The sequence below is a fragment of the Nyctereutes procyonoides genome, unplaced genomic scaffold (assembly GCF_905146905.1).
Source record: "Nyctereutes procyonoides isolate TBG_1078 unplaced genomic scaffold, NYPRO_anot_genome, whole genome shotgun sequence".
Lineage (NCBI taxonomy): Eukaryota > Metazoa > Chordata > Mammalia > Carnivora > Canidae > Nyctereutes > Nyctereutes procyonoides.
This window is the reverse complement of record NW_026575151.1, coordinates 7,065,833-7,081,952: the sequence shown is the minus strand read 5'-3', so window position 1 is coordinate 7,081,952 and position 16,120 is coordinate 7,065,833. Positions and strand designations below refer to the sequence as shown.

The following is a 16,120-nucleotide window of genomic DNA, read 5'->3' as shown; positions in this document are numbered from 1 at the left end:
AGTTTATAGGAAGATATTTCTTTTTGTAATGACATATAATTTACTATACTTATGATTTATTTGATTCCAAGTTAATTGGTAGGAAAATACAGGTTTTGGCTTGATTTCGGCTCAGGTCATGATCTCAGGATCCTGAGATGCAGCCCCCCAACAGCTCTATGCTCAGCAGGGAGTCTGCTGGAGTTTCTCTCCCCCTGTCCCTCCACTAGCACTCTCTCTTTCTCTCCCTAAAAATAAATAAATAAATACATACATAAATACATACATACATACATACATAAATATTTAATCATTTTAAAAAGGCATTAGGTCTACGTTTTGAGTGTATGGCTGCTTGTTAGAGAGATATTGCCAAGGGTTCCACTAGTCAAGATGACAAATAGCAAGAAGAGAGAGAAACGAGCATCCTGAACATTTTAGAAGTCTGTCAAATGAAATTGGCAATAGTGATGCTAAGTTTGTTCAGAGTTCCCTGGAGTTGGTTTGTCAGTGCCCAGATACGCTCGAGCTTAATTCAAAAGGAAGGTTACTCTCTTTCCACTCCCTTTTATCAACATTTGTCTCTACATTGTCAACTCACTTCCCTATGGAGTCAGGGTCACCAATAATAAAACAGACTTTCCTATACATCTTCCCAAAAATAGCATTTAAAGTAGTGTAATTTTCACATATATATGTACTGGGATGTTCATGAAAATTTATAACAGCCAAAAAGGATATTGTCTAAATTTTCAACAATAAAGACATTTTTAATGAAGTATAGTATATCCCATATTATGCCATGAATATTATTACTAGAAGATATACAGTGAAACAACATTTGTTCGTGTAGGACAATTATACAATTTTTTAAGCCAACAGGTGGGCTATGTGTAAAACAGTATTATAATCCTGTGCACTACAATGTTTATAGTGGTATGTTTTTCTTCACTTTCCAAGTTTTCTGCTTTGAACATGTATGTGCTTTTGTCACTAAAAACAGTACCACTTTTTAATTTATTCTATTTTATTATTTTTTTAAGATTTTATTTATTTATTTGAGAGAGTGAGAGAGAGCGCGCACAAGCGGGGGCAGGAGGAGGAGTGGAGGGAGAGAGAGAAACAGACTCCCCGCTGAGCAGGTAGCTGGACATGACCTGGGCCAAAGGCAGATGCTTAACCTGTGGGACCCAGGAAATTTAACAAAAATCCCCTACCCCTGGACAAGCAGAGCAGGACTGATTCCATTTTGTGCTACAGCCGCCACCTCCACTATGACCCCCACATGACCTGTTTATTGCTTAAGGCGCTGCCCCACCCTAGTCAAGCCGCTGGGCACACCCTCATCGGAAATGGGCTCGTAACAATGTAACCCTGCTTTGTGCCCGCCAAAACTGCGCGCCAATTCTGACCGCAGTACTAGGCCAGCTCAAGTGGATACTAGAGGCTAAGGTGTAATTCAATCGGCCACCTGCGTGTGGACCCACATGACTGTGCAACTTTCTGCGTATCCCATGGGCCAGTGGCCCCTAGAAAGCTGCTACGCCTCTTAGTCTCGGGGCCCAAGTCCCTGCTCCGCTGTGTCGGGTGCACTTGGACCCAAGCCCGAGCTTGTAAATAAACCCTCGTGTGTTTGCATCGGTGTCGGCTCCTCGGTGGTTTCTCGGATTTGCGATCTTGGGCACAACAAACCAACTGAGCCACCCAGGTGCCCCGAGTACCACTTTTTCAAATGGCTATTTTCAGTAATGTAGAGAAGACAGTCCGAGAATGGATTACAGCTCCAAGCACAAGTGCTCCATCTCTTTCCTAGTGGCAGCTAAGCCTTGCATGAGAGGTAGGGGTGACAGCGGGAACACAAATACCTCACTTTGGTGCAGCTCTGAGGCCATGCCTGGGTCCTGAGTGATTAAAGGTGCCTAATCAATTCCCAAGAAATACCTGCACAGAGCAGAGCTCCAGGCTGGAAGATGGAAAAAGATGGGAGATGGGGAAAAAATGGCTCACCTAAGCTGCCAAACTGAATCACTAGCCTGGGGAGTCTGCATAGTATATGATATATCCTGCATATTACACTATGGGAGAAACATTCCCATCTTCTTCTCCAGGAGGATAAAAGCAAAGACTGAGGTAAATCTGAAAGGCAGGCCTGTCTTACAATGACTTGGTTTATTGAATGAAAATGTTACTAGGTTTAAAAGATCTCCCACTTTAACAAAGCGAACAGCCAGCCAAAGAGAATGAAATACATGAGAAACCTACGCAATGGGAAAGCTCTCTCTGCATTCTGGAAGCTCATCCTGTCTTTTTGGCAAAGGTCAAGAAAATCCTTCTCCATAAACAGCAAGAAAATACAGTCATCCTAAAGCACAGAGGGAAGTCACCAAGGACACAGGTGGGTAGAGAGGTCTGACCAGGTATTCTGAGGTGAGCCACCAGCCTCACTTGGCCTCCAGGCTGGTTGCTCCTCTCACCCGTACAAGAGGGACCTGAGGTAAGAAGAACTAAATTCTGTGGCAGGTGGGCCCCATCCAAGAATTAAGGAATGTGTTTAATGGCATGTTATAAAACAAATGCTACCTCACATTTAAAAACAAAACAATAATAAATGGGCAAAGATAGAGAGAAATTGAAACTTTGTGCACAGTTCCTCAAAAAATTAAAAGTAGAACTGCATAAGATCCAGCAATTCCACTTCTGGGTATTCACCCAAGGAACTGAAAGCAGACTCACAAACAGGTATCAGGACCCTTATATGCCTAGCAGCATTATTCACAACAGATAAAAGGGAGAAGCAACCCAGGTGCCCACCACCAAACACATAAATAAACACCATATGGTATATACATAACGGAATGTTATTCAGTCTTAAAAAGTATCTGAAATTCAGATACATGTTTAATGACACTATGCTAAGTGAAATAAACCAATCACAAAAAAAGACAAATATAGTACCATTCCACTTACAGGAGGTACCTGGAGTAGTCAAGCTCTTAGAGACGGAAGGTAGAATAGAGGTTCCCTGCAGGTGCGAGAGCAGGGAATAGGGACTTATGGTTTAAGAGCTAGAGTTTCAGCTTAAGAGGATGAAAATTCTGGAAGGTACTTAATGCCACTGAATTGTACACTTAGAAATGGTCAAGATGGTAAATTTTATGTTACTTATATTTGACTACAATTTTTTAGAAATCATTACTTCATGGACAAAACAAAAAACGGAAAGAAGTGCCAGTGGATGCAGAGCTGAGTAAGTCTTGCCGCATACCCTAACTTGCGCGGAGTCCGCGGGCCGAAGGCAGCACCCCCCTCCCCCCTCTGGGCCAGAGCCCCAGGAGCCTGAGCAAATCCGCAGGAAGCGTGGGCAGCGGCCTCGGGGAGGCAGGGCAGCCGCTGACCGAGATCGCGCTGCTCCAGCGGGTCGGGGGAACCCAGCGCCACGGCCCTGCGGGGGCGCCCCGAGCCAGGGTCTCAGCCACAGCTGAATTCTAATTGTGAAACCAGGTCGGACTGGTGTCAGGATTAACTAACGACAACGCATGAAGCGCAGAACACTGTATGATGTGTTCCTGCTTATGCCAGGAGACAGAGGTGAATATATATGTTCATATTTTCTTCTGTGTAAAAACCTCAGGGAGGATACATAATAAATGGATAGCCGTTATTTATTTTTTGGACAGGTGGTAATGCAGTGGAGGGAAGAGGGGAAATTTTTACCGTCTCTTTTAATTTTTGCATTGTGAACCATGCAGCTACATCATCTTTTTAAAACTAAAGGGGTGCCTAAGTGGCACAGTTGACTGAGCAGCGGATTCTTGGTTTCGGCTCAGGTGGTGATCTCAGGGTCATGATCTCAAGGTCCTAAGGTGGAGCCCGACCCCGCCCAACTCCCTCCGGCTCCCAGCTCAGGGTGGAATCTGCTTGGGATTCTTTCTCCCCTTCTCTCTGCCTCTCCTGCTCATGCTCGCTCCCTCTCTCTCTCTAAAATAAATAAATAACATCTTTGGGGAAAAAATTTATTTAAAAATTTTAAAAATTAAAAATATCAAAAGTCAAAGTATATAGAGCATGCGTCATACAATGTATATTAATTATGAGGATGATAATTATCATTAGAACCGCTACCCTTACATCTAAGCCAAACAGCACTCCTAGGTTCATCTAACAAAAAGTCAACCCCCAGGAGAAACCCTGAAAGCCTTCCAGAATCTTTTAGATTCACGACTCCATGGTAGGTCCAGAACCCCCAAGACAACCTTCCAGATCTGAAATTTTATAATGCTAAGGCATGATCTTGTTACTCATTATAGCCAAAATCTAAGCAAGGCAATAGCTGTGCCAACCACGGCAACAAAAGTGTGCAAGCAGGACAAGCAGACAAAGGGAAAGACAGGAACAGGGAAAGAAGGAGGAAGGAAAGAGCAGGGCCACTTTTGCTCACCTAACTCCTCCCGTCATCCTTTCCCACTATTGCTCCTGGCCAAACACCTGTCCAGTCCAGTTTCGGCAGCCAACCTAGACCTAGCCTACCCACTTAGATTAAACAGCCTCCACGGCACAAGCAAATCATGATGCCAGCCCCGGGAAGCAGGATATCACCCAGCAACGGGTCTCCTGCTTCCCCAGCTGCCTGGCTTCTCAAGGGCAAAAGAGCAGACTCCCCAGCTAGACATGGGGGCATACTGGATTGTCCCCAGGGGTGGGCCAGCTCTGTCACACCCCACCAGCTTATCACGGAAGAACCTGACCTTGATTAAAGGCATTCTTTCCACGCCCTTGCTCTCAAGATCTTGCCAGCATCCATTACCGGGTCTCAGTGTCGCCTCCAGCACAAAAAGACACAAAAGTTACCAAACAGCATCACAGTCATAACCCAGAGGGCGATATGAGGCAGACAGCTGCTTGTGGCATATTTTCGTGTGCAACACAGACTGCCTTGTTGGGCAATAAGTTATTTACGCGAATCTGCATTTTTATATCTTACTCTGTGCAGAAACAATTGGTTCCACTTGGGTGCACAAGAATATAGAGGAAAGAAGAAACACATCATGATGTTGGTACCGGGAGCATTCAGATCATCAAGGATTGATCAACAGACACCCTGTATTAGATGCAAACCTCTTCCCTCACTGCCAAGTTGTTGCTCATGGTGTTTTTAGTTCATATACCATGCTAACCTATTATTAATTCACAAAGGTTTATTTAATTATGGAGAATCAAGCCTTTCAAAAAATAATTAATTACAAAAGCTACTTAATATTCAGAGGTGTCATGCAAGCAGATAACTGGCATTCTCTGTTGGTGGTTTAATTAGACAAGAAGATGCAAAAAGCTGTCACTTGAGGGTGGGTGGCTGCAGGGGAGGGAAGCCCGGGTAAGCACTACCAGTTGGCCATCTGTACCATACACAAAAGCACGACTCTTCAGCTGGCCTCCCTTAGAGAAAGCCCCCCATTTTTACCATCTCATCCACTGGCAATTTCTTTCTGCAGCACAGAGCTGGAAGGCAGAAGATATTCATAAACGGTAATTTCAAATTTGATGTTTCATACATGTGGAAGGTGGGGAAAAACAATTAACCACGTGGTGCCTCAGTTTCTCCATCTGAAAAATACAATTCATAAATGTCATCCATCCATCTGCCTCCCAGATCAACAGCTGTTGAACATTTTCTTTACAAATGGCCAGGAACATGCCAAGTAACAAAACTGGCCCCATGTTACACATTTTGATATAAATATGCTGGCAAGAAATAGAAAAGCTTCTTAATTTTACTGAACAATTGATTCTTGATTATTTCAGAGTTGATTTGTCAAGTTGTGATTTTCTGTGCCACTCCCCCCTCCTCGCATTTTTGAAAATCATCTTTGGCCATCTGTTCTCCAGATAATTCTTTCTTCAGTATCTTTGTTAGATGGTAAGTAATAAGAATACCAACAATCAGTACTATGGTTCGTTGTATATTCACATTTAGTCTTACCGGCTCAGTGAGACAGGTATTATTGTTATTATTATTTCTATTTTATGGATGAAGTTTAGACAGTTTAGCTAATGCCACCAATGCCCCAAAATTAAGTAGCAAAATTAGGATTAAAACTCAGGTCAATTTGATACCAAATCACATAAGATTGCTTTTGCTATTCTGCTATAGAGGACAAAAAACATATATAAACACACACACAGAGAATGGTCAGGATTTCTACTGTTCAGAAATTATTATAGAATATGGGAAGAACAGGGCAGCCTGGGTGACTCAGAGGCTCAGCATTGCCTTCAGCCCAGGGCCTGATCCTGGAGACCCAGGATCGAGCCCCACATCGGGCTTTCTGCATGGAGCCTGCTTCTCACTCTGCCTGTGTCTCTGCCTCTCTCTCTCTCTTTCTCTCTCTCTCTCTCTCTCTCTCTGTGTGTCTTTCATGAATAAATAAATAAAATCTTTAAAAAAAAAAGAATATGGGAAGAACAGAAATCACTCGATAAAATAAAACTTATTCTAAACACAGTGTGATATTCTAGAACAGAAAAAAATTTGTGGAAAACCTGATGAGATTGAATAAAATCTGAGTTGGGTTTTAAAAAAAAATCATTTCTAAGGAATTCTTGCCATCTGTGGCCAAAACTGTAAATTCTATCACCATTACTGAAGTCAAAAGTTGATCATTGTTTACAAGTAATTTAAAACATTTTTGAGTATCTGCTATGAGATTTATTTCATACGATAGCTATCTAATCCATAAATCTTTCCTCGAGAGCCTTTTTGAAAAAAACAAACATTAGTTTTGTATATTCATGATTTTCCCTACCTAAGTAGCACAGACAACTGGAAGTCAAGTGAGTAACATAAAACAAAATGGTACATCAAAAGAGCTTTCATATTTGGGAAAGGAAATAAAAATATTAATATTGATCTTTAATTTATCAAAGTATAGGATCTCTAAATTTCCTTCTTTAACAAGTTTGTTTTAAAAATAATAATAAGGGATCCCTGGGTGGCGCAGTGGTTTGGCGCCTGCCTTTGGCCCAGGGCGCGATCCTGGAGACTCGGGATCGAATCCCATGTCGGGCTCCCGGCATGGAACCTGCTTCTCCCTCTGCCTATGTCTCTGCCTCTCTCTCTTTCTCTCTCTGTGACTATCATAAATAAATAAAAATTTAAAAAATAATAATAATAAAAATAATAATAATAATAAATAAGCTTGTTTAATATAGTAACAGCTTATTTCATACTATGGAATCAATGTTTTAAGTAAAATTAGATTTTGTTAATACTTTTTAGCATGCCAGTGAATTTCCAGTAAAAACATACTTGTAACAATATAGATTCAAAACTGCAAAATTTTTCAAATGAATAAAAGGACAAAGAAAAAATGCACTTATGAGAAACTACAGAAACAGTAAAAGTTTATAATTTAATTAGAGAATTTTTGATACATAAGTATACTTTTTTCCTTCACTATATTTTTGGCTTGTGTACAGAGTTGTAGTGTGGTTATATAATGTGGAATTTTATGTGGTTCCTAGTTTCTCTATTTTCTTGAATAAGCATTTGGAATTTTGTTTTGATAATGGAGTTAAAATGAACTATAAAGCAAAAGCTAGAAAGAACTATTTAAAATTTCAGAAATAGAATGAACTTAGATACCAGTTTTCTTCCTGACACAAACCCTGACAAAGTGCCATGCTAACAACACAAAAACTAGCGACTGACCTCAGATTTATTTATTTATTTATTTATTTATTTATTTATTTATTTAGATAATGTACCAGAACAAAACAGCATCATCAAACTATTTTCTGCACCAGGTCTAAACATTCATTCAAGTCCATGCATTCTACAGAAAGCTCTGTACACCAGACCTCTCTTTCTATGGATCTGTGCTTAAAATCTGGTATCAGAGACCTCTTTGGAAATTAAGAGAACTGCCCCTGTTTTTCAGGAGAGTTCCCAGCATGCACTTGGGAGTTGATGTTGCTATAGTGAAAATTTTACAGAGCTTCTTTCAGTTTCTTGCACTGCCAAGTTTATAGCCAATGGATTATAAACATTTAGGTGAAAGATCTAAAATTGTAATTAGTACTGGCAAACCTTCCTAAGTTTTGTGACTTTCACACAACTAGTCTGATGGATTTGATCACTGAATTCCCTAACATTGTAGTTTTAATAGAATCTGGACCAAGGATTCTAGAGCCTAAGGGTTCCCTAGGATGACGAGGTAGTTAATGTGAAATTGAGTGTATATATGCATTTCTCTGGGTAGAGGGCCCCTACTTTTCATCCTCAAAGGAGTCTTTAACTCAGAAGAAGTTAAATACCACTTACATGAGCTACTGTGTGGTTATAGAACCAAAGAGTATCTGAATAAAATAGGCATACTTTTGCCCTTATGAACTGAACTGTGTCCCCCCACAAAAAAGTCACGTGTTAAAGAATTCCCCTGTATCTGAGAATGTGACTCATATCAAGAGGATCTTTACAAAAGTAATTAAGATAAAATGAAGTCATTAGGGTGAGCCCTGATCTAATATGACCAGTGTCCTTAAAAGAAGAGGAAATTTGAGCAAAGGGAAGAACATGTGAAGACACAAGAAGATGGTCCTCAGAAGGAGCCCACTCTCCTGACACCTGGTTTGAGACTTATAACCTCTAGAACTGTGAGAAAATAAATCTATTGTTTGAACCACCCGGTCTGTGTATTCATTATGGCAGCCCTAGCAAACTTGTATGGATGCGTAGTATATTCATTTCAGACTGCAAATACTAATGGTCAGGGAGAACTGAAAAGTCTATTTGCAAGTAGAAAGTCTCCAGCACTCTCATTTCTTTTTCATATAAAAGGCCATAAATATTAAAAAATTAAATATTATTCACCTGGTTAAATAATGCATTCCTCAAAGATGTGAAGAACATATAAATTATTTTTGCCCAACTCCCTTAAGAACCAGTGGAGGAACAGAATTGCAAATTGCAAACCACAGTCCTCTACCCCACACTTCCTTCTTTGTCTGTTTTATTATGGGTCTCCTCAGAACTCTGTGGAAAAACACACAATGTTTAAATTGTTAATTTTTTAAAACAAGGTGATAGATGGTTATTTAAAAATAAATGTTTAAATATAGGTAAGCAAACAGAGAAAAACAAAACTTCCCACAACCCAGAAGAAACAACTTCAGTAATACTTGTTGACATATTTGTATTGCTGCTAAGTCTCATAATACTATTTTCCTTAAAACTGTAAAATAATGTTGCCTTCTTCAAATAAACAAGCTCATTATACAGGTTATCCAATAAAACAAAAATGTAAAACTGTCAAAACTATTTTGAAAAATTATAAATGCCCACCAATGAAGAATGTGAACGATAATTTATTACTTACACAGATTATATTTTATCAAACAAAAGTTACATAAGATTACATCCAAATTGAGATACAACATTATTTACATTTATGACAGAAATAAAAATCACATTAAGTCTTATAAATAATTATTACTTCAACAATCTCACATATGCATTAAACTTTACTGACCAAAAAAGTAAAGAGACATTTCAAGATAATAGCAAGCAGCACCACCATTTTACTAATGCAGCACATGTAAAAACATATAGGCATGTAGGCACACATACACTCAGGAAATAGTTAGGTAGTATCTAAGAAATGGAGAAAACAAAATAGCTTTTAAAAGGAAATGAGAGAAATTATTTAATATAATTAAAAGGGAATTAGATCAAGAAAAATAGCAGTAATCTAAAAGAGGAAAACGGAAAACCAACAAAATGTTCCATATATTAAGAATGGTTGACATATTAGAAACAATCTCCTAAGGAAAATTACATAAGCACTACAACTCAAAACTGGAAGTCGTATGGAATTATTGTCTACTAATGCTCTTTTCTGAAATAATTTTAATTTTTCAGTCATTTCTGTATTATTCCTTCATAGGCTCTATTTCGAAGAGATCAGTATAGCACTCTGGTTTGAAACTAGGTAAATCTGATCTGTTTTTACTACAACGTATATTTTAGATTTCCCCATACAGTTTTTTCTTTTGCATAATTTTTTTTTGAAATTGAGGATGGGAGCATCAAAAGATGTCCCAACGGAACACTTGAGAGAGAAACATTCTTTCCTGCCTCCACTGAGTTACAGCAGCCCTGTTATCTCCTGATGATCAAGTGTCACTGTAGTGACACCTTTTCCTTGCCTGCCAGCCACAGTGATTTGAAAAGGAAGTTAAAGAATAGTTCTGCGAGATAGCCAAATGTTTTCTGAAGCTACAGTAATCAAAACAGTGTTGAATTTACTGCCTTACTAGGAATAGGGAGAATTAGGGTGTCATATCATTGGGAGTCAATGGCGAATTTCAGAAAGAGTCCAAATATGTAAAATACTTATTTATTATTTATTTATTTATTTATTTATTTATTTATTTATTTTAAGATTTTAAGATTTTATTTATTTATTCATGAGAGACACAGAGAGAGGCAGAGACATAGGCAGAGGGAGAAACAGGCTCCCTGCGGGGAGCCTGGTGCAGGACTCCATCCCAGGACGTGGGATCACCCCCTGAGCCAAAGGCAGACGCTCAACCACTGAACCACCCAGGCGCCCCATAAAAAATAATTAATATTGAATAAAGAAGTCATTTTAAGCCAATGAGGAGTGTGTCAAGGTAATAGCTGACTGTGTAGGGGAAAAAATCTGTTTCATCGAGAGCTGATATTCAGCAAGAACTATCAATCTGGCCATACCCAGTTTTTATAATTGGCATTCATTTTGATTGGTCCACATCCACAGCATAATGGTTGTTAAATATTTTGAACATCACTCCAGGTTTCATCTCTCCACAATAATGAAAGAAATTCCTAATGGGATTAAAGTGTAAATATTTGGAATGAAACTTGAAAAGCAAGGAAAATATAATTAAATATTTATATAATATCAGATGAAAGACTTTTCTAACCATGCCCTCAAGAGCAAACACCCATTTTTAAAAAGATTGAAATTTCGATGAAATAAAAATTTTAAACTCTTTAGGAAATAAAAGATGAAATATAAAAGGCAAGCAGCAATTTGATACAAATATTTCTGACATATATAAAAGAGAAGTAATTTTATCCTAAATATGTAAAGGGCTACTACAAATCAATTTTTAAAGAAGTCTAACCACCCAATAGAAAAAATAGGCTAAAGGTATGATTTCACTAGAGGAATACATGTAAATAGATGATAACACATGAACAAATGTTCAACCTCTCTAGTAATCACAGGAAATCATATTAAGACTATTAAATACCATTTTAACTATCAAGTTAGCAAAGTTTTTTTTAAATATGTAAGAACCAATGTTGGCAAGGGCTCAGGGAATTGGGAACTCCCATTCACAGCTGGTAGGAGATTAAAAGTGCCCTAATCTTTCTGGAAGTTAATTTATAAATACGTGCTTTAAAAATCTTCAAAAGGTACATCATTTTAAGTACTAAAAAATCCACTTCTAGCAAGGATATCCAAAAATATTGCTTGTTGTAAGATGCATGTACCAGGGTATTCATATTGCCATTGGTAATTAAAGTCAAAAACAAAAACTAGAATCTATTAAATTTCTAATAAAAAGAGACAAATTAGGGGTGCCTGGGTGGCTCAATCAGTTAAGCGTCTGCCTTTGGCTCAGGCCATGAGCTCAGGGTCCTGGGATGGAGCCCCAAGTAGGGCACCATGCTCAGCAGGGAGTCTGCTTCCCCCTCTCCCTTTCCCTCTGCCCCTCCCCCTGCTCTGTGCTCTCTCTGTCTCTCTCTAATAAATAAGTAAAAACTTTTTTTAAAAAAGCTATGCAAATATGAACTAGTAGCATTATGAATATCATGTATGGTGCTATTTAATGCAGCACTTTCCTCAAAAGTTATGTGACCCTGTGGTTGCTTCCTCCCAAACTAAACAGCCTCAGACCATTGTGCCAAAGAACTAGGGAGAATTCAAAAGAAATTATTCTGCTTTCTAGAGTTCTTCTGTTTCCTCCCTCTGCTGTCAGCTATTGTTTCTCATGAGGTCAGTGAGTCCTGCTGCTATCATCTGCTGCCTTACACACACAGTTGTTCTGAGCGACTGCCTGAGGGCAATTCTGTCTTTCATACAGAATAAAGTACTCACCAGTTTGCAGCTTCAAGCCTTTCTCGTTGCCTTTTTCCAACCTATGTTCTGAATGGCTGAGGCTACCATCAGTCTGACCTCTGGATAAGAGGCGATATTATGGCATAATAAACATATAGATACATCTTTTACATAGAGATATTTGTATATCTATAGCACCAAAGCAGGGACCGCTACCAAATGGGTGCACAATACGATTTTTTAGTTGAAGAAGTAAATGAGTGTGTGTGTGGATATCTCACGGAAGTGTGTATATAAACAGTACATAGTTTCACTCTGACACTTCTAACTCCTGTGGCTTACCAGAAGACCAAAAACTGTGGTCTAATCAACCCAAGTCCATAAACACTTCTGGGAAAACAATGCCAGGGACAAGAGTTAATGGGAAGCTTTAGCATTCTCTTCACAGGAAAAGGGCAGCATTTATATTTGTGTGGTAAAACAGGAGAAAACACTCTGAAGCATTAAAAGCACTAAATAAATATAGGTGCTATTACTATTAATATGATATTATATGAGCATTCACCAGCCCACCTTCCCTGAATCTCTAAGTGGACCAGTCAGGCACATGTCGTAAGAACGTGGCCGGGCCTAACACAGATACCCAGTCTGGGATAGGCTACCACTGGGCATTCTACTGATTTTTAACTCTGTTGTGTAATGCTCAGTAGACAGTGGGTGCTCAATTAATGTTGCCATCTGCATGAAATTTCAGAAGTTTAGAATGCTGATTCTCAACTAAAATCAGAAATCTGCTCAAGGAAAGCAAGTCAACGCTGTCCTGAAATAGTGATGCGATCAGCAGAAATTTCTACAACATCAATCAAAAGGGTTCACAGCAAGTAGTCAGTGAACCAAGTAAAGTGACCTTCAGGCCCCCTCCCCCTCCTGCCCCACTCCATATTCTAGTTAACCACTGTTGATTGATGGCTTCCTCGAAAAGATGATCCATCACTGTTCAGATGAGCGAAACTTCTACCACGACTTGCAGGTTATTCCAGCATTTTGTAAAAATGAGACAAAATATAAAGTCTAAAAAAATGCCAACTCATGGGAAAAGAGGAAAAGCTCCAAACAGCATGTTATTGCCAAGCACCAATGAAATTAACAGACAGAAGATGGATGGATTTTTTGTTTAATGTATATGTAATGGAGGAGACACCTATTTTTCAAACACATAGAAGGCCGGTGATACAGTTTTCAATTCCATACTGGAAAATTGTTTATGACCAGGATAATTACTGGGAAAATTAAGTGCCCCCCCTCCAAGTATCAGCGACCACTGAAATTGAGCTCTTACTCATGCCAGATATGCTGCTAGCCACTTTATATGTTATCTCTTTCAATCTTTATCACTGTAAAAGGTAAAAGTCTCTATTTTGCCAGTAAAGACTTGTTCACAATCACAGAGCTGAGGAATGATAGAGCCAAATTCAAACCAAAGGCAGTCTAACTCTAAAGCCCATATTCTATGTGCAATTCTTCTCCCTACCTCCCAAATTTTCAGAAAGGTGAAATCAGGTTTAAGTGATTGTGGCAACAAAAATGAAAGGATCAGTCTCAAAACATGCATGTGCCCTGGAAGTTGTGTGTGAAATGGGAGAAGGACAGCCTTACTCTTTACACCGTATGGTGGCCAAACTGTTTATAGACTATAAAACACTCCTGAAAGACACAGAAGTAGGCTTGAACAAATGGAAAGACATGCCATGGTTTTGGATAAATAAACTCAACACCATAAAAATGTCAGTTCTCCCTAAGTGATTTTGTGAATTTAACAAAACAACAACAACAACAACAACAAAACAGTAGGGCGGGAAGGATAGCCCTACCAGGTATTAAAATGCATTATAAAGCCTTCAGTGCATGCACATGAATTGATAGGCCAATAGAAAAAGAAATGAAAAATTGAAAAATACATCAAACTAAATATGGAAGTTTAGGATGTGATAAAGGCACAATTTCAAATCAGTATGGAAGAAATAGACTATCTAGTAGGTAGCTGATCAGCAATATAGAAAAATATAAAACTGAAACTATTCCTCATATTGTGCACCAGAATAAATTCCAGGTGGATCTAAATGTTGGACACAGACATATTAGGAGAAAATATAGGTCATTCTTTTATAATCTGAAAATGGAGAAAACTTTTCTTCAGCTTAAAATCTAAACGCAATAAATAAAAAAGGATAAATTTGACCGCATGAAAATAAAAAATTTTGCATGAAAAAAATAACATAAGCAAAATCAAAGGACAAACACAAATTGAGGGAGGAGGCATATTTGCAACTTATAATACTCAGAAAGTGTTACTATTTCAAATATATACAGAGGTCTGAATGATCCTAGCGGATGGAAATATCCATAGAAAAATGAGCAAATGATAACATTTAGAGAAAAAAAAGCAAATTTCTCTTAAACATCTGAACAAAATCCCAAATATGTAACTTCCTCTATGGTGAGGCTATGGAAAAATATGTACTGCCATACCTTGCTGTAGGAAATGAAAAATAGTAGAATTCCTAAGGAGGGGAATTTGAGCAGTATCTAGATAGATTACATGCACACATTTAACCCATTGACTTAACAATCCCACTTCTAGGAATCCTATCAAAAATACACTAGCAAAAACATGATATGATGTAGGCATATCACTATTCACTGTAGCACATTTCATAATAGTGAAAGACTAGAAACAACATAAATGCTCAACCACAGGATACTGCTTGAACACACTCTGGTACATTAACAAAATGGAGTATGGTGCTGTCATAAAAAGAAATTAGAAAGCTCTCAATATCATTAAAAAGCACTGGTTCTCAGCTAGGGATGATTTTGCCCCTCCAGGGGATATCTGACAACATCTAGAGACATTTTCAATTATCTAATGGCAGAGTTGCTACTGGCATCAGGTGAGTAGAGGCCAGGGATACTAAACAGCCTATAATACGTATAACACATAGAATATGTAGAACTGCCCCCCAAGGGACGCCTGGATGGCTCAGCAGTTGAGCATCTGCCTTCAGCTCAGGTCCCGATCCCGGGATCGAGTCCCTCATCCGGCTCCTTGTGGGGAGCCTGCTTCTCCCTCTGCCTGTGTCTCTGCCTCTCTCTCTCTCTCTCTCTCTCTCTCTCTCTCTCTGTCTCATAAATAAATAAATAAATAAAATCTTAAAAAAAAGAACTGCCCCCCCAAAAGAAACAAAGAATTATCTGATCCATAATGCTGCTATTGATACTCCAAATCAAATACTAATTTGGAGTATTCCTCAAGATACATTGTTAAGTGAAAAAAAGCAAATGAAGAACATATTGCTGAGACCACTCCCACTTTTGGAACCTGACAAGACTGAATGAAAGCCTGCAAACCCTAAGTGGCTTCTCCCTCAGAGACATTTTCATACAATATGATGATGGACTGGATAATTATTAATGATTAAATGGATTCTAGTAATGAGCATTTTGACTTTTATGAGCATTTTACTGTAAGGGTTATGTGTCCAAAGACCAGGAAGTAGAGCATAATGTTGTAAAATAATGACAAATACATAATTGATCTTCATCCTCAGTTCCTGGCACAGAGCATCTAAAACTCTTATAATTTTCTCAGTGATAAACAGAAAAAGGAACATCTTCTGTTATTCACAATGAGCCCCTTTTAACCACACCTGATTTTATGGTAATGGTGACTCTTGGAGGTTGGCAAAGGAATCAACCATGTAATTAGAGGATTTGAACTTTCAGCCTAGCTACACACCTGCAAGGGGAGAGGGGCTAAGGTTAAGCCCAATCACAAATGGCCAATCATTTAATCAATGTAAAGGAACCTCCATTAAAAACCCTAAACAACAGGGTTTGAAGAGCTCTCAGGCAGGTGAACACATTGACATGCTGGGACAGTGGCATGCCTGGAGAGTATGGAAGCTCTTCTCTTCCCAATACCCTGCCCTATGTATCTCTTCATTTGGCTGTTCCTGGGTGTACCTTTTATAATAAAC

At 38.8% G+C, this 16,120-nt stretch overlaps 1 pseudogene; it reads left to right on the top strand.

Moving 5' to 3' along the window:
- Nucleotides 1–1,749: 1,749 nt before the first annotated feature.
- Nucleotides 1,750–16,120, top strand: part of LOC129501761 (60S ribosomal protein L6-like) — a 63,315-nt pseudogene continuing 48,944 nt past the window's right edge.